At 39.4% G+C, this 19,921-nt stretch overlaps 1 long non-coding RNA gene across 1 annotated transcript; it reads right to left on the minus strand.

The window, feature by feature from the left end:
• Positions 1–9,045: 9,045 nt before the first annotated feature.
• LOC134476489 (uncharacterized) lies at positions 9,046–19,719 on the minus strand. Its single transcript, XR_010048191.1, has 3 exons — positions 19,503–19,719; positions 17,467–17,561; positions 9,046–10,206 (listed from the first exon to the last, which is right to left on the minus strand). It is a non-coding gene; the product is annotated as an uncharacterized LOC134476489 (long non-coding RNA).
• Positions 19,720–19,921: the final 202 nt, after the last annotated feature.

Consider the following 19,921-nt stretch of genomic DNA (forward strand, 5'->3'; position numbering starts at 1 on the left):
AATTAATTGCAGAAAACTTCCCAGGCTGGAAAAATAATCTGACATACAAATAAGTGAGGCATATGGAACTCCAATTAGTCTAGATAAAAAAGAAATCTACACCAAGGGATATAACAATCAAGATTCCAGAAATTCAATACAAGAACACAGTACTAAAAACTGCTAGAGAAAAGGAACAAATCACTTAAAAAGAAAAACTCATGAGAAGTTAGACTTCTTAATTCAAATCCTCAATTAAAGCAGAGTTTGGAGTGAAGTATTGCAAGCCATAAAATAAAATAATCAACCCAGATTAATATACTTTGCAAAAGTGTGTTTCAAAAGTGAGGAAGAAGTAAGATACTCCCATGACAAAGAACACCTAAGGAAAGTCATGACCACCCAACCAGCATTCCAAATGTTCTGAAGTATATTCTAGAAATAGGTAACAAGGATTAAAAGTCTATGAATGCAAACAGAAAGACTGCATTAGGCAAGGCAAGGAAGTAGAGGGAAAAAGGGACCAATAACAGGAAAGTAACATAAGGGTAAGTCAGTATACATGAGTTATAACCATCAGTGCAAATTGGTGTCAATTCACCAGTCAAACAAATTAGGATACCAGAATGAATAAAAAGACAAGATCCAACAATGCACTGCAGACAAGAAACATGTATAATTCAAAAAGAAATTCACAAACTGAAAATCAAAGGATGAAAAGCAACACCCTATAGGTCCAAAAAAACTGGAAAAAAAAAAACAAACCAAGAGTAGATATTCTATTTGCAGAGAAACTGGATTTCAAGCCAAAACTGATTAAGATAGATAAAGTTATCCTTGGAAGCAAACAATCTAAGAGGTAACCATTGTAAATATGTGCACCAATACCTGAGCACCCAACTATATAAAACAAACATTTAAGTGTCAGAGACCTGGCCAAGATCCCCAACTGCCTGAATCAGAAGTACAGTAAAGAAAAAAAACAGAAACAATTTTAGTAATTTATAAAAGGAGGGCTGAAAGGCCAATGCCTCAGGACAGTCAGAGACAATGACACTCTGAGTTGGCCACTTTTTACATTTTTTTTACTTGAAAGTCAAATAAAATAAAACAGAATAAAGCAAATCAAAACAAAAAGTGAAAGTGATACAAAATTTCAAAACAGAACAATAGGACATCAACAGTGGTTACCATAATGCCTCATGTTATCTTTGAAATTGCTGCTCATACCATCAGACATAATAAAACCAAACAAAACAGAACATAATAAAATCAATTAAAGCAGAACATTGAATGAAACAAAAAACAACGGAACAAAAAGAAAATAGGAAATCTCAAAGTGAAACAAAAAATGTGAGCAATATTGTGTTTCAAAAACAAGACAGAAGGAAAATTCCCATAGTTGCTATATTTCTTTTTCTTTTCTTTTCTTTTCTTTTTTTTTTTTTTTTTTTGGTCTTTTGTGCTTATGCCGCTGAGCTAAATCCCCAGCCCAGTTGCTGTATTTCATATCGTTATCCTCTAAACAGATGCTTAGACTACTGGTTTTAGGCCCTAAAGTCAATTAAACAGTACAAACAGTAGGTTATTTTTGTACCTCAGTTACTATCAGCTCAGCCCATGTCCCTCTAAAATAGCTGGTTGCTTACTGGGGTGGGGATTTGTGTGTTGGGTCTTTTTGATTCCCAGCCTGTGTGTCAGTTGGCTCACGGGAAGGACAAACTGGCTTCTTGCTTATCCTCCTGGGCCCCATATGGCTGCCACTGGCTCATAGGAAGGCTGAAAGGTGAGCTAGTCGCACTTTATTGGTTGCACACAATAGTCAGAAGGAATATCAGTTACTGTGGAGGTCAGTGGTGATCTTAACATAATGAATATCTTGCCCTGGAACATCTTTAATGTTGGTAGTCTTAGTCTTAGACTTAATCTTAGCCTCAGTCTTAATCTTAGTTTTAGTCTTACATTTAGATTTAGTCCGAGTCTTAATCTTAGTCTTAGTAGGTGGGAGAAGATATGTCACCCCCTAATGAGATAATAGGAAATCTCAAAAGTGTGATACCAATAACATCAAGTCTCTATTTATCCATCAGGGAAGTATGTAAAACTATCCACTGTGAATTTGTGCTTTCCAACATTATAGCATTATATTATAGCAGCACAATTTACAATAGCTAAATTTTGGAAACAAGTTAAATGCCTGTCAATCAAGGAATGAATAAAAAAGATGTATTTTTATACAATGTAGTACTAGTCAGCTATAAAAATGATTGCATGGAGACTTTTATAAGTAAATGGAGGTGACTTGAGACCATACTCATAAGTGAAATAAATCAAAATCACATGTGTAAACATCATATTGTCTCCCTAGTATAAAAAACTGAAACAGTAAATTTGACCCAAAATGTATAGTAGATATTGTGAAAGAGGAGAAACAACTCAAAAGAAAAAAACAACTGGGATTGAGGAAAAGAGATTGGAAGAAAGGGGTGTATATATACATATACACACACTCACACACATGCAAGATAGGTAACATAATTATACTACTAATTTCTATTAGTTCATTAAATGGAATTCTTTGTGCTTATATTGTTTGATCATTTTGGAACCCTATATCTTATAACCTGAACAACTACTCTGAAGATAACAATATGTAATATATTAACCATTGTTAATTTTCAATTATCTTGTTTTGAAATTCTGTAACATTTTTATTGCTTTTTTTTTTCTTTCAAAGAAGAAGAATTAGAGATGTCAGTTTAAAAGGAGAATTCCTTCAAAATCACTTTATTGGTAAAAGGAGAGAATTAAGGACATAGGTAGCTACAATTTTGAAGAAAGGTAGGGAGCCCATACCTGGTCCTCAAGAAGTTTTGTTCTCAGCCACTTTTATTACATGGTAAGAAAGGAACTGTTTCCCTTGAGAATTGCTGTAACTTGATTGGCTATTTTAAGCTCTGAGACCCCTGATTTGGTCACTGTTCTATTGTGCTGCCTAGACGCCCATTTTTGGATAAGCTTTCTTTGGTCTTTGTTTTGGTCAAGGTGGTACTTTTGAGAATTATACCAGAGCCTCATATTCATGACCGAGTTAGCAAAAAGGATACATGTACATGTTAGAATATTAATATGGTGAGAGAATAAGAAAATATATGTTCATGTATGGGTGTGTGAGTGTCGAGGAGCATGTATCTGTTCTGTAAACTAAGCAAGCTTCGTATGATCCAGCTGCCCTCCCCACTCTGTCTTCTATTATGAGACTGGAGGAGAAAAGGAATGAATGGGGTCCCTGGCACCCTAGAAGCTGGGCTGTTTATCAGTTGTTAATGCTTTTCAGAATCATCCTCTTTTGCAGGGATTTAAGTATTTGGAGTCAGGATTTGTCAGAAACTTCACTAAGCCATTACCTTTTCCTGCCTCTCCTTCAATTTTCCCCACATCTTTTCCATTATTTTTCAATTAAAGCCTTTTTACTTGCAAATTTGTGCCTCGGTTTTTATTTACATTGTAATTGAAGCAAGGACCCATGTTACTCAGTGACACTTTATTGTGTGCTGAAATGTTTTGGCACATTTAAGTACGTGTCTCTGTACCATTTAGAATGTTTGTTTCTCTACCAGGAAAAGGATATATGAGGTGGGGCTCTAGCTCTCCTTTTAAGGAAAAGTTGTTTACATATCCTTGGGCTAACTTCTCACTTCCTGGCCACTTTGATGAGTGGCCTAGTGGAACCTGGGGCATAGAGATGCTCACTATTTTCGTAGGGTCATAGGAGTGTCTGTGTCCCCCTTCTGTATTTTCATACTCCAGAGCTCATCAGTGGGCTCTGGTGTGTCCTTAGAATGAGCCAGATCCCAGGACCCAGGGGAGGTTGAATACTATGTCCCAAGCTGAACTGGAGTCCTGTGATGCTACATTGGCCTCAAGATGAGCCGATGAGCCTCAGAGCAGGTATGGGATTAGGGAGGACTCAGTGCACTGCAAGTATGACTTGAGTACATGGCACAGTGAGTGGTTTTTGTCTTGGTGTCAGGATTAATTCCCAGGTGTTTGGGCTGGCATGGGATTTCCAGGTGCAGAACTCCTTAGATGTAAGCCTAGAGCCAGTGTGCTAAGCAGAGTGAGACTCTGGGAGTCATGGTGTGAGGCAATGGGAAGGCCACCCTATAGGACTCTGGCAGCAAACCTATAGGCACATGAGAAAGAGACTGGAGGCTGAAATCTGGAGGTTTGGTTCACAGTAAAATAGTTCAGGTTAAAAATGCTAAATAAATAGAATGACTATGAATTTGGAGTAATGAATGGGCCACATATCAAAAACAAGGGTCAGTGTGTAGAAGGATAGAGGTGAGGGACAACTTCAACAACTTTTAAAGACTATTGGAATTTGAGAATTCATTCATTGCTTTCAGCAAACATCCTTGAGCCTGTGACTATAGTGGCACCAATTGCAAGTATGCACACGTGCTGATGTGTGTTTGACCACACAAAGTAACAGAAACCTTTCGTTTTGCCCATGATGGTGGGTGTGGGGATACTAGTAACTGATCTTTTGATTATTTAATTGTGCTAAAGGGAATCTTCAATGCATATATGTGATTGCTCCACTTAGAGGCTTTCAGCTAAGTCTAGGTTTGATTTTGGCTTCATGAAATAACTTTTCAATAAATATTTTTCTCTTGTATTTATAGCCAAGGACCACCCCCAAGAACATATTTTTTTCATTGTTTTCCCTAGGCAGAAATGAACACTCCCATGTTTCTCCTACTCCTGTCTGCATCTGCATGGCTGGGGAAGGTGCTGGCTTGGTGCTCTGGGCAGTAGTCCCAGCTCCACAATGTCTGCAAGAGTCTCATCCACTCCTGTTGAATATTCTTGGAGATGCTGTTATTGCACCAGGACTTATAGTCTGTGAAAGCCTGGTGAGACATCCCTGGGTTGGACATAGCGTAGGCATCTTCCCAACTTCAGAGCTAGTGGGCAACTCAGACAGCAACTTTTGTAGGTGAAGAAATGGAGGCCCAGAGAAATGACATGCAGAGCCAAGACTCAAGGGCACATGCTCACACCTCAGCTCCAGAGATATTAGAGGCCCCCTTGACTGCCTGGCACATGCTTCCCAGAGATTCATGATCAGATGAGGATGGATCTCCTTTAAGGCTTGGTAAATTTGTCTTTGCAGGCCAGGTTCTAGGATGGGCTGAAGCTGAACAGCTTCCATATCTGGCTTGAGGTGGTGACCTCAGCCCACATACTCACATACTGGTCTTCATACAGCACCTGCCCACTCAGCAGCTTGTCTAAGACAGAGTCCACCAAAGCCACTCAGGCCTCCAGCTGCTCTTAATGCAGGTCTAAAAAATGCAGCAAGCCTGGAGCATTTGGAGGTAAAGCTGAGGCTGGAATGAGCGAAACAAGGTTTCTATGATGGGCCCTACTTCTGATCCCTTACATGTCTATAGTTTCAATCACCTCACCTGCATCTTTGACTTCCTTCTTTCTTTGGAAAGGCATTTAACTCCCCCCCACCCATGGAAGCACGTAGTCTGATACTGCCTGAGTAGAGAGGAAGAGTCCATGATGGACCTTGAGGCAGTATATCTGGTCTAGGGCCCTCGTGGGCAGAGGCAAGGGCCATGAGGAGGATTCTTTGGTGAGGTTTGCAGTGAGAGTCTTCCCTTTCCTCCAAGACCAGGTAGAATGCCCCAGGAATGCCACTGTCACCTGTGACCTCTGACAACTGTTACTGACCTCTGGCAGATGGAAGTAATAGAGATGCTGTAGGTCTCAGGTCTCTTAAAGAAAACAGAGATGAAGACATGTGAGTTACAGTGCTGGTTATGAGTGTGTCTGACATGCCTTGAAACTTCCATCCACTTCTGAATTTCTTGGTTAAGAGACAAAGCTACAAATTCTGATACTCTGGAGTTTGGGCTAGAAATGATTTGCTTATATGTACGGGGAAATTGAAGCACAGAGCCTATGGTTATGACCATAGGCTGAACGAATAAAGGAGCCAGCTTGCAGATAAGTCATAACAATTTCTCGCAAATCTTCTAAAATGCACGTTTTTTCTCTCTTGTTCTGAACTGAATCATTGTGGAAAACTAACCAGAAGTCTCAAGAGATAACTGAAATTTTTCTACATCTTGTTGGGGAGCCAACATACATCTCACGGAAGAGCTAAGCTTCTGTGGACTTCAAAAGTACAGCTCTAGTTGCTGAAAAGAAAAATGAGAAGCTGCATTTCTAGTCACAGGAGACCATCCTGATGCATATGTCATGGCCTTGCTTGGCCTTATTTGGGCACTGATCCTCTTCCATAGTGACATCAGTCACCAACTTCACATCACAAATAAAAGCTCAGGAGGCTAAGGACATAGTGAGTCCCCCACAGATGAGCAGGCCTCATATTAAAACTAATGCTTATTTATCCTAAGTCACCAATTTTATTTCCATTTTCACCTGTATCCTTTGTCTTTCCACTGCTTATCTTCAAGTTCTCTTTTTGCCAGCCCAACATTTGTGGTTTCTAACATCAATATCCTGTTCCAATGAACAGAAAATTTATATTCAACTCCAAATAAAATCTAAGACAGACCTCTTTCCCCACATGCACGTCTCCATTTTCTTCAATTTCAGTAAGTAACAGTACTACCTATGGAGCAGTCATATTCCACATTTAGGTATCATGTTATCCCTTCCTTCTCTCTACTTGTACAGCCAAGTTAGGAAGATATATTTACCTCAAAGTAGATTTCAAGATATGTTACACAGAGTAATACTGCTTTTAGTTTGGGTATTTTCTTTCAGTTCTTGTGACTTTTTCAGTTTTTCTTCATCTCTTTTGCTACTGTCTTAGTCATGCCTCTGTGAACTTTTATCTGGGATATTATAATAATCTTTGATTTGTCTCTCTGCTTTCACTTTTCCTGCTGACCATCCATTCACCCAAACCCAGGAGCATCTTTATGACAGTAATTCAGGTACTGTATTACTGTATTTGAGATCCTTTGAGGGCTTGCCACTGATCTTGGAAAATTTCCCAACTCCTCATCATGGCCGTACTATGCTGTACTATGGGCCCAGGACAGCTCTGATTCTGCTTTGACTGTCTTTCGGGCTCTATCACATAGGCCTTCTTTCTGTCATTTGGTGGTATCAAGTTTGCAATCTCCTTGACGACCCTATATACATCTTTCTATCCTGCACATGCCTGAAGCAGTCTTGTCACTGAAGTCTCAACTCAAGTGGCATCTTGACAGAGATATCTTGTCTGATAATACAGCCTAAAAAAACCCAAGGTCATGGTGCAGTTTACATCACAGTGCTGGTGTGCTTGCTCACTGCTTATTAAATTATTTATGCAAATTCCATCAGCCAGAAAGCAATATTCCATGAGAAGGAGATTTCTGTGATGTCTACTGAATACCACTACTAATGCTTCTACCCAATATTGGGCTAATATTTGTTGAATAACTCAGTCATGTCACTCTTTCTCTTACCCTTATCAGCAATTGATGTGGGAGAAAAACACCAAAGCATTTATAATGGATCTGTGTTTCTCAAAAGAAAAACTCCACATCACTCACTGATGAGCACTGGACATAAGGCCCAACTGTAGACATTAACTATGATCATGAGGTGGGCAGTATCTGCCTGAAATGTCGTAAGAAGTCGCTTTGTGATTCTTCATCAATCTTTCCCATTCTTTTTATTACTATTTTTCATCTATATTTCTGTTTTGATATTTTCTAAAACACTAATGTGAGGTCTCTTATCTTCACTTTGTTGGTTTGACTCCTATAACTTCTTTTTATCACTTAATGCAAAAGGAAACTCTCATGCAGTTTTCTAGACTGGACTCTAGCTGACCATTGGGTCTCATCCTCCACCCTGTTTGCATATTAAAATCTAATTTTTTGTTACAGGAGTTTTCACTGTAGCAAATATTTTTTCTTGTACCTATTACTTAGTGTAAATCTGACAATTTGTAACTAGAAAGCAAAAAATAGACTATAATTCTTTCTTTAAAATTCTCAGTTGGCTTCTGTATTTTCTGCTCTGGCTCCCTTATTGAGACCTGTTATAAAGATAGTGATCCTTTTGGGTTTAGTAGCTGCCTATATTATTATTGTCACGTACCCTGTCCTGAGTCTTAAATGCTGCTGCAAAACCAGTCATCATGTCAGGTGAGTCAAAATTTTATCACACACTCATTTAAACCCCATCTCAAATACACACTACTATTCAACATATGTTTCTCTAACTGGAAGGAGCCAATACGGGCAATGCTGACATTCAGTTATCATGCATTAATGACCAGGGGCTCTATTTGTCTTATGCTGTCCAAAGGAGGAGCTACTGAGAAAGACCAGAAAGTATGCTCTTATTTCCAGAAATGGTTATCTCTGTCTATATCTAGTGTGTCTAGCTAGATTTAAGTGTCATTACAAACTGATTTGAGCTAAGACAGGTGTTCTTTATTGCACATACATAGGATGTGACCAGGCATATAGCAAAAAGGTCAACACACCCCATACTCACAGTCTAAAGGAATGATTATTGTAGCTTAGAAATTAAACCTCTATTCTTGCTTCAATCTGCTTTTTCTAGAGATAAGATCTTCTGTGTTTCCAAACAATAATAGAATTGTTCCAGCTCTCTCTCTCTCTCTCTCTCTCTCTCTCTCTCTCTCTCTCTCTCTTCTCTCTCTCCCTTTTTGATAATTTTGAGATAAGGTTTCAGTATGTAGTTCATCCTGGCCTTGATTTCACTATGTAGCCCAGGCTGGTCTTGAACTCCTTATCATCCTCCTGTTTCAGCCTCCTGAGTGTCAGGATTACAGGCATGTCCCACCAATCCCTGATATCCATGATTTCTGAGAATATCCAATCTAGAGCAGATCTGTGTCCTTACACCTTCCATGAAATTACCCAAATAAAACCTAAATCCTACAGTGGTTTTTTTCCACCACTCTTTTCCTCAGACAATCCAAAATTTCTCATTGTGTGGAATGCTGCAATGCGTGTCATAAATCCAACATATTTGACTATAGATATGTTGCAAGTACAATTTGACAAGAAACTATTGACACCATACACCAAACACTTCCAAATGAAATTCCATGATTCTTCCCATACTGATGTGATCTTTCCTCTCCCTAACTGCCTTTTCTCTACCTTTGAAGTATTCTTGATCACCTTTAAGACCCTTGCTTTCTCCCCAATTCAATTCATTTGAATTGAATTCATCCAGTCCCTAGGAATTACTTGAGGCCTGCCCCAGTTTTGTCTAGGCACGCCTTCTGACTGAGAGACTAGGCAGACATGCTGCTGCTCACCTGGGGCCTGATCTCCAGTGTCTCTCAACCAGACACAGTATAGCAGCTTCCCATGTGAAGGGAGCTGAGTGGAGGTGGCTTGTGTATTCTCACAAATTGAAACTTCTTTTCTTCATCATCTATGGGCTAAGGGACATAGAGAACAGTGGTTATGGGAGTTTTGTCCTTTGGAATCATATCTGAACAAGTTTGGATGATGTACCTGTATGGGTAAAGAGGCCTGCATCACCTCTATATCCCTCTCCCCTCATGTTCTGCCACACAAGATCCCTCACACTTGTACCCTGTTATGTGTGGGGTGGGAATAGGATCTCTTCAAGAGAAGGAAAAGTAATCAGGAAAAGCTACAGTTTGGGGTATGCTGTCATTGCATGCTTTTAACTACTGGCAAGAGGCTGCAAAAGCTTTTCTAGTGACCAGTGATGCAGCAGTGAATGCCTTTAAGAGAGATTTGGGTTGTCACAGGGGCCAGTCTCTAGATGACCACAGGGCACAATTCCTCATCAACACCAAGGTTTCTGTTTAAAGAGGCCAGTCCTTATTTCCAGTTGAGAATCTCTTGAGACAGTCCCTGGCTGTACTTTATGAGTTCCTTTGGATTTTCTGGTTCTTAGTGTTCACCTGCCGAATGGTGCAGTCACTGAGGATCAGGTAGAGGTGGAGTTTGATTTCCTCAGCATGGATGTGACAGTAGAACAGTGTGGTGGGGGTGATGGAGATGAAGTGCCAGGCAGCAGGGACTACTTTTAGGAGAACTCCTATGAGGGCGAAGGTGGGGTTTTCCAGGACTGTGTGACCTGGCTCCACACTGGTTGGCTTCTCTAGGAGCATCCCCTTCTCTTTAAAGTGGGCCACTTGGAACAGAGACCTGTCCACATCTTCTCCTGTGAAAGAACAGATTTGAAAGGTATGGATTTAGTGCTTCATTGAGTCAGGCTTGGCTGAAGCAGAAGGATCTCAGGTTTAGGCTGAGAGACATGGGAACACTGTGTGATGGTCTGAATGCTTGGGTCCACCCAATATTTATTTTGAAATCTCCCTGTGCTGGTTGTTATGTTTGAAGCTTTTGGGGATGTGGTAAATCATGGTGCTAGAGCTCTTATGAATGGGATTAATTCACATACAAAAGTGACCCAAAAGACCTCCCTGTTCCCTGGGAGGACACTGCTAGAAGGTGCTATCTGTGAGGAAGGAGACATTTGGCAAAAACTGAATGCAGCGTTACTATGGTCTTGGGCTTTTCAGTCACCAGAGTAGATAGAAATATTTGCTGTTTACAGGATATTCAGTGTATAGTATTTTATTATAGTAGACAAAATGGACTAAGATGTTCAGGACACACACATCTTTGGTTGGGGATCTTTCAGAGGCTGTGGGTATTACTCTCTCTAGGGTAGGACCACCATGGAAATCTTAATCGTTGAGCCAAACTCAGACTGAAACCCAGCTCTGATCCTAGAGCTGGGAAACATACTGGACTATGGTTGCCTGTGTTGCTGGGGATTCTCTCACTTTGCTGTGTTGAGTGATGCTTGCATTTTTCGTCCTAAACAAAGAAAAAGGGAGAACCAGTTGCACAGTGACAAAGAGGAGCCTACACTGGCCAAATATTTGGAAGCACTCAGGTTCTTCGTTTTGGGTAGAACCCACTGTGGGATATTTTAGGAGGCAAGCTGAGCTTTCCTCTCAGTAAGCAGCTACTTCCTGGTAGCTACATCACATGTGTGGGATCAAGATTTAACCATGTGGGTGCCACTGACCTTAACCTTGATCCTAGAGGACTGATACCCAGAGGAAGAGACAGCTCCATGTAATTCTGGAAGTAACAGTGTTTTTCAGAATCTGGTATCTCCATGGCAAGAGAGTTACAAAATGGCTGCATCTGTAGCAGAGACTTTTTATTTGACCTTGATCTCAGCATCATTGTCACATTGCTTTATTTTTCTCCTTTGACATTTTGCATATCCTTTGGTTATGTCTTTGACTCCTCAAGAATCTCTCAGTGTATTCCTTTTCTGTGTATCTTAACCAGAATTACAGTCTATGATTAATGCTCCAGATGGAAACACTGAAACCACAAAAGAGGGCTTATGGTATGAATGCTAGTAATGAAATGACATTGAACAAGAGACTAGGACTCCTGGGTCCATTCATGTATTTCTGGGAAATAACTGCCATGCAGTTCATTTCTGAGCAGGAAGGCATTCATCTCCCAGGCAAGGATGTTAGATGGCTTGGGTACCAATTAGAACACCACTAAGTGGTGTTAACTTTAGCAGGGGTCACAAAGAACATTAATTAAGTGTTCCCACTTATTAATTGCATTTTCGGGGGGAAATTATGTCAACATTATGTATGCCATTTGAAAAAATTAAAACCATTTGACCCATGAGCTCATAGGTCAAAACTAAAACTTTAGTAATCAAAAAGCATAACTACTATAACCATCATTCCATTTTCTGTTACTGTCATTCTCTGCAGCAACATATTTGCACATTTTCATCCTTGTTATGATAGCTTTGTCTCTTGTTTTTCTATGTCCATTTAAATCATGGCAAGCATCTGTCTGATTATTCTCACGATTGCTGTCTCTTGTTGTGGATACAGCATTCTGCTATTCAGCATCTGCCTCCATTTCATTGGTGTTTACTGTCAACTTTTCTCCATGATAATATTACTGAAATGTACATATTTCTACAGACAGCTTTTCTATATCTCTAGGATTATTACCTGTGAGTATGAAGTACCAAGAGACAAGAAAACAATGTCAATAAATATGACCTTTTCCCCTCCTCCCAAATTACATCTTTAAGATGTCGTACCTTTTGGCACTGCCATCGATAACACTAGGTGAATGGACTCAGGTGGACCTCCACAGCACTGGAAGGTCCTTAGTGAACCAGGTGATATACCAGAAACCCTGGGAGGAAAGTGCATTCTTCAGACACACAGGAAGCCACATCACTAGTGACAGATGCTGACAACCCAACAAGGTATGCGGCTCTTACAGATTCTCTGTGTCATTCTAATTTTGAGTGAATTCTGGAAGGTTCTGTGCCTCTTTAACTTCTTTCTAGTGCAATCATCTTTCCAAGGAATGGGAAGGTTCCAAGATATAAGAATTTATTTCCTAAGACTTGAAAGGTCTTGGGCTATCTAAGATGATTTAATCATGATTATGATCCACAATTGCCCCCACAAACCCTCCTGTTTTTGGAACATGACTGGATTATGGAGCATTGAAGCTGATTTGTTAGGAGTGGGGGTCTAATTGGAAGAAGCAAGTCACTGTGGACATGAAGACAGGTTTATCTCTCTTCCTGGCTCTTCCTTTGACATACTCTACTTCTTGCGTGCCAAGACATATGCAGCTTTCCACCCTGTAGGCTCTTCCATCTTGCTACCAACTATACAAAGAATGAAGCATCTAAAATAGGAGCCTATGTAAACCTCTCTTCTTTAAGTTGCAGATGTCGGGTACTTTGTCACACTGGAATGACAATAACTAAGACAGAGTTTTGTATCAGAGAATCATTGTTGTGATTATCTAACCCTGTAGTTTAGAAGTCTTTAGAACTGGTTTGTGGGATAAGTTTAGAAAGGTTTGAGGATGGCAGAGAAACAGACCTACTATGCCATGAATTGAGCTTAATGAGATGTTCTAGTCACAGGTCAGAAAATCAATATGTTTGTAAAAAATAAAAAAAAATATAAAGCATATAGAAAAACCCAGGCTTAAGATATTTCAATTGGAATAAGGACTTCACTGGGACTCTAGACCAAGTGTGCCATGCTCTGGTTGAAAATTTGTCTATATTTTTCTCATGTCCTTAGATTTTGCAGGAAGCTTAGAGTAAACATAGTCAAGTAATGTGGCAAAGGAAATCACAAGGAAACCCAATGTGGAGGCTATGGTACGGGTTTTGTCAGCCAATTCTTCATTAAGAATCAAAAGTAAATACCACAACTGAGTGATTTAAGTGCTTTGAAGTTTACCAGAAATAAATCTACTGGAAATCTGGCCATATGATGTTTTGGTCAAGGAGTGGTTGTTGCTGAAAAGATTTTAAAAAATCAAATACTTTGATTTAGGACCAAAAAACAAAAAACAAAAAAAAAAAAAAACAAAAAAAAAGATGTCTCATGGCGTCCTGAAAACAGCAAGACTCTATGCTTCTCTATGCTTTCCCCTATGAAGTGAAAGACTGTTTTGGGAAGTGAGCCCCAAAACATCCAGCTCAAGCCTGGGGAATTAGTTCCCTAGGAGTTGCTTTACCACATATCCAGGTACGTGGGACCTTTTACAGCCACTATTTAAGGGGGCCTGGCCAGTGCTTGAGCTGAAAACAGAGCTTGACATTTTCCACATGGTACTGATTTTAGAGGCAGGTGGAATGCAAGAGTTGTGGGACCGGGGAGCCTTCCACCCAAATTTCAGAAAAAGATCTGGAGGCCAGTTAGTGTTCCTCTGAGAGAGCAGACTGTGAAGTTGTGAAAGTGAAGATAAAAGTACAGTAACACCCCCGGAAGTTGGAGATGCCAGGAACGTGAATATCTGCTGAAGAAAGCTGCACACAATGATTCAATTATACTTACTATGTACTTTGTTTGATTTCTTTCTATCCTTTTGTTCCTCTCTTTTGAAAAGGGAAGGTTTATCTGTGTGTGTCAGAGGCTTTTAATTTCTTTTTGATTATTAAAAGATATCAATTCTAGGAGTTTGCATTAAATCTTGAAGGAGACTTTTGATGCACTGTTCATGAAGAGATATGCATAAGTCTTTAGTGGACCAGGTGCAGAATGTTGTGGTTTAGGCCCAAAATAATCCCCATAACCTCATGTTTCAATGGCAACTGGATTATGGGGCATTGTAGCTGACTTGCTATTAGGAGCTGGAAGTCTGGTGAGAAGAGGCAGACTACTTAGGAGTGATTTGGAAAGGCACATATCCTTTCCCAGGCCCTCCCCTGACTTTCTGCTTCCTGGCTGTCAGTATAAGAATACCTTCCAGTCCCTTCCACCATGCTGCATACCACTAAGGGCTGAAACTCCTAAGGTGTCAGCCCAATAAACCTCTTCTCCTTCAAGTTGTGAATGTTAGGCATTTTATTGCAACAACAAGGAAAGTTTCTAAAACAAGCAGTTTCCTTCTGAAATATATTGACTTTTCCAGAGACTGGGAGGGGTTACAAGTCTTTCAGTATTCCCAAGGGTCCTGGTATTTGGCCCCTGTTTCCCCAATCCTGGGCTTTACTTCTGATTCACAGTTTCAAATGTTTACTGAGCTTCTGTGGCCTCAATAAATGAAACTTACTTCCTTGGACCTAGATAGTAGACTGTTCTTGCTTTTTATTTTTCTCATTCCATTTTCACCACTTTCTACTAATTTGTAAGTTATTCTTCCTACATATATTCTTTGTTTTTAAGGGCAATACTTAAACTTGATCAAGATCATTATTTCAAGGTGACACTAAGTATATAGAATTACTACAGTGGCACTTTAATTCATGTATCAGTCAGTATAAAGTAATAGAAAATATATCACTTCATTAACTAATATGGGCACATCATAACAGTACATGTACCTGATGTAAGCTAAAGCATAAGTTGCTGCTTACTATTCTCTAATTAAGTGAAATACCTGATAGAGTCATCATTCGATATGGAAAACTGCATTAGATTATTTTAATTGTTTCATTAAATTCATAAATACATGATGCCAGCTCCACACACATGGCCTGGTGTGGAGGGTTTGCAATGCATGATAAATTCATCCTTTCAGTTTAGCCTGAGCTGGCCTAGAACAGTGCTGCCACATTAGCTTGTCACCCCATCCATGCTGCACCACACTGGGGCCCCATTCCCCACCTCTGTGACCAACAGTGAGCAGTAGAGAAACATTTTATCATTTTAACCTGGATGGCAGCACTTGTCTCCCATCTGGATGTCAGTCTTGTCTTTAGTTTCTTCTGGATTATCAAAGGCCTTAGAAAACTTTAACATTCTTGTCTACTATTATTGTTGGTATTTCTTTAATTTTTTTCTCTCTTCTTTCCAGTAATTTTATCTCTTTATGTTTTATTAAAATCTATTAGAGGGAACCTGTATAACTCAGGGGTAGAATATTGTACTCACTGTGAAAGAGGCCCTAGGTTCCATTTTTAGAAGCACCAGAAAATTAAAAGTAAACAAATCAAATAAAACTTTTAAGGTTTTTTGAGAGGCATATGTGAGGAAAAGTATTTCACACTATTTTAGACAGATATGAAAAAGTACAGCTCATATAAAGTCTGTCATTTAAGTTATCAATATTTATTTCCCTTAATTCTCCTTAATGCAGAAATATTATTAAATAGTAATAGCTATTAATAATGCATCTGCTGTTTGGCCCCAGTTATCTGTCACCGACTGTAGCGTTTTTTTCCTATAATATTTGCTACATTTACTGTATTTCAGTAAATATGCAGACACCTTGGAAATGCATTTAAACATCAGTGATCATGCTCTGTATGCCAAAACTGGTAAATGAATTTTTAAACTCTAGAAGACTCTTCTTTTCCATTTTAAACAGTCTCTTCCTATTTGTTTTGATGTATTTCTTTTTCATATCTAGTTAGTTCTTTGAGAATAACATCATGAGCTCCTCTTATTGTAATATTACAGTTTCTTTTTCTGTCCTGTCAGTTTGGGAAGTTTATATTTGTAATTCCATTAAGAAGTCACTGGAATCCCAGTGAGATAATTTCAATCTATCACGTACATTGCAAACCATGACAAGGATAAAGACACTAAGACATATTTATAGATATGGACAGCCAAAGGGTCCTAATTCTGGTCCAGGTGAGGATTCATAGAACAAAGTTCTCACCCCTTTACCTAACACAGAATTTACTAACTTGTAAAGAAGAAAGTGGCATAAAAATGAGTGATAGTGAGAATGGTGGAATTATGAGTCTGTGAACAGGCTTAGCTGGGAGTCTGAAGAGCATCTCTGAATTATGCAGAGAAAAGAGTAGGCAGAAAGACCAATCTACATAACTCAGCTGAAGTAGCATTTACACATTTAAGAGGCTGTTGCTTTAGTTTTTGATATATAAATTTTTGTGCCCTGGGAAGTCAGAGATTTTGTTTTTTGCACCAAGGATTGAACTCAGGACCTCAAGTTTATGAGGCAAGTGCTTGAGCCACTGAGCTAAATCTTGGGCATAGCCTTTCAATTTTAAGAATCAAACCCAGTGGACTTTCCTGGAGCTATGTGGCTCTGGAATACTGCTGTGCTTAATTGTTTATAGGGAGACACAAGGTGAAAAAACTGTTGGTGGGCTTCAAAGATTACGCATTAATACCTCAGCTAGCCCCTTTTACACTGCATAGAGCCAACTAAAGGGAAAAAATAACTTAGCCAGATATACACATTTCAGTATATGGAGATAGGGTTCAGTTTAACTAATGGGGAGGCAATTGTTTTGTATTCCAGAAAAGCCATCCGAATGGTCTTCTACACCTTTTATCTTTCCTCATATATTTTATTTTTTAATTATTGACCATGCAGTCACCTTCCTTGTGAGTTGCTCAAGTTTAGGTCTGAGTCTGGATTGACCCCAAGACATTTAATAAACTGGAGCATGATAAACACGTAGTGTACCCCATTACTGTACTGAGGTGGACCAGCACTCCCAGGATTCTCACCTGTGTGCTTCTGTCCCCTTCCTTGCACTGTAGGGTCATACTAAACTTAGGGTCTGTTCACACCATCCGGCATTATTCACCTCACCTGCTTTGAACTCCCTCTTTCTCCACTATGTAAGTAATGTTTTCAACCCTTGTCTTCTTGTTGCTATTGTTGCTTTGTTCCTATTAAAATTTATTCATTATTCCCAAATGTTAAGCTTTATTTGATTCTGACTGTGACATCCAAGCCAGGACACATATATGAGATGTGATCAAAATACATGGTGAAAGCCCAAATTTAAAAATTTACAGTAGGGGCCAGGGATTTAGCTCAACAGTTTAAGTGCCTGCCTGGCAAGCATGAGGTTGTGAGTTCAATCCCTAGTACACACACACACACACACACACACACACACACACACACACAGAGTTACAAAGACACATTTGCATTTATTCTCCTCAAACACACTTACCTCAAAATTATTGCTACTTTCAGAAGCAGTTTTGATTGTATCATTAGAAGATGTGATAAAAAATGGCGGTGAATGCTGCTGTTGAGTGTCCTTCCCTAGAAAAGCAAATTGATAAAAACAGTAAGGTGTCCTTGCCCACTTTTTTCAGTGGCTTTGTTATTATGTGGCAATTGGTTCTTATTAAGGTAAAAAATGACTGTGAAAGGCTTTATGTTTGGAATCAATTCAAGAGACTGAGTCAGCCACAAAAGCATAGCTAAAGACACTCATGCAAGGACATCTGAACTGTTTCAGACCATGGCGAGAGATGAAATAGGTGTGCCTGAAGTTAAGGGAAGTATTTTGAGTGGAATTAAAGGCAAGCAATCATTTACTGTGGGGCTGGGGATTTAGCTCAGCAGCATAAGCACCTGCCCTGCAAGCAGGCAGTTGCGAGTTCGATCCCTGGTACCGATAAAAAGGAAAAAAAGACAAAAAAAAATCATTTACTATTAAAATTTTAAAAAATATAAATACTGTAGTTTCCAATCACAACTTGTGGGTCTAAATCATTCTGTGAATCTCTGTTTAGAAAATCCCCACATTTCAGACTTTCATATTGTAGCTGTATCCTGCCAGTGTTCTGTTAGACTTACTCTATGTATCTCTGTGTCTTTGTCTATCAATACTTTACGCACCTCAGGATCATTTTCAATTGGCTTGAGATACATTCTTTAGAATTTCATTCAGTAAGCAATTGCTTATGCAAATGCTCCTATTTAGGTTTGATCTTAAATGTGTATTTTATCATCCTCTTAAAAGTACTTTTCTCTGTTTACAACTCTTGATGGACACTTATCTTCTGAGGACATGAGGAAGACATTTCACTGTCTCTACCTTCTGCTCTTGCTTCTCTGAGGTCAGTCACCAGCACCCTGCTGCACTTGCTGGGGAATTTTGTTTTGGCTGCTGTCAAGTCGCTCCATTTGGTTTTTATTAAGGTTTAACTACAGTGATGATTTCTCTCATCTCCTTCTCTGTCTTCTTCTTGCTTTGGATTTTGGGGATTTCTCATTCTGAAAAGTCTCATATCTCTCAGCAGTTCTAGAAATTTCTCAGCAATCATCTCTTCAAACATTTGTCTTTTCTATTGTCTCTTTCACGTTTTTCTGTAATTCCAATGAGCTGTAGATGAGACTGACTCATAGTTTCCTCTATATTACTTAAATTTTTTTAAAAAATATTTTTCATATCTTCTGCCAGCTGAATTTTTTTCTAATTTATTGTTTTTAACAGTGCCTTTCTTCTTACTCATATTTTTAAGGTTGCAAATTTCACTGTCTATTATACACTTTTATTTTATGCCCTTTTCCTGATAATTTAATCTCTGGTGTATTCAAGGGTCCCTGACGGTCCCTCTGGTCCCATATATGGTGTTCTACATATTTTGAGCTTTGTATGTGGGAAGTCTTTGGAAGTAACAGATACCAAAATACATTGTGACTACTCTCTTATGTAAGGGAGTCTTACTTTTGTGGCTAATGCTCTGAAATGAAATCTGGTGATGTCTGTCTACTTCATGCCAGCAAGTGTTATAAAGGACTCTTATTTTTTTAAAAACTCACAGTACTAAAACTCATTGTGAGTTTCCTTAGCCTTGTTTTGTACATAGTCTTTTCTGGCCAAACACTTCAACTGAGCATATCACCTGTTTCCTGCTGGGTGCCTGAGAGACAGCATGTATGTAAAGTGCCTTAATAAAAATCACTTAATCATGTTACTGAGATCACTTTCCACTTAGAGAAATTTTCAGATAACTTCAAGGTAAAAAAAAAAAAAAAAAAAAAAAAAAAACTATAGGGATGAGAGGCATGTGCTTCAAAAAAGATATGTGCAGAGAGAAGAGCAAAACACTTTCAGTGCCCACATTCATTATTCCATTATTCTGTCTTGCTGAAGAAGCTGAGATGTCTCTCCCCACCACTCCCACACTCCCACACCCCATACTCTTTTCCAGCACATTTTATCAGCACCCTCTTGCCTTCCTTCTGTCTTACCTTGGACAACCACAAAATGAGGGAGGCGCACAAAACCACAGCTCCATGCTCAGTCTTGTTGTCCAAGAGAGGTCCTGCCACCATCCAGGTGTCCTGTAGTTCATTTGTGCTCAGGAACTGGTCCAAGGCATAGACTCCAATCTCAACAGTCACCTTCCTGTTCACCACAAAGCTGAGACCCGGCTTGGGCCAGTGATAGTTGGCCACTGCAGGGAAGTAAACCCTGGGAGAGAAAGAAGACATTGAGTTATGCAAGCTAACTGAGTGCCTGCTGGATGCCTGACCCAGTGCAAGGACTTTTGGATCAGTGGCGAGGCTGCAATCCAACTACTGAGCAAGAAAGGTTTGGATTTGTGTCTTGGCTCCCATGCTCTCTGATAAGGATCCTGGAGGAGATGAATTCACTTCCCTAATCTCAG

This window comes from Cavia porcellus, unplaced genomic scaffold (genome assembly GCF_034190915.1).
Source record: "Cavia porcellus strain 051 isolate PalLab524CR breed Dunkin Hartley unplaced genomic scaffold, mCavPor4.1 scaffold_6, whole genome shotgun sequence".
Taxonomy (NCBI): Eukaryota; Metazoa; Chordata; class Mammalia; order Rodentia; family Caviidae; genus Cavia; species Cavia porcellus.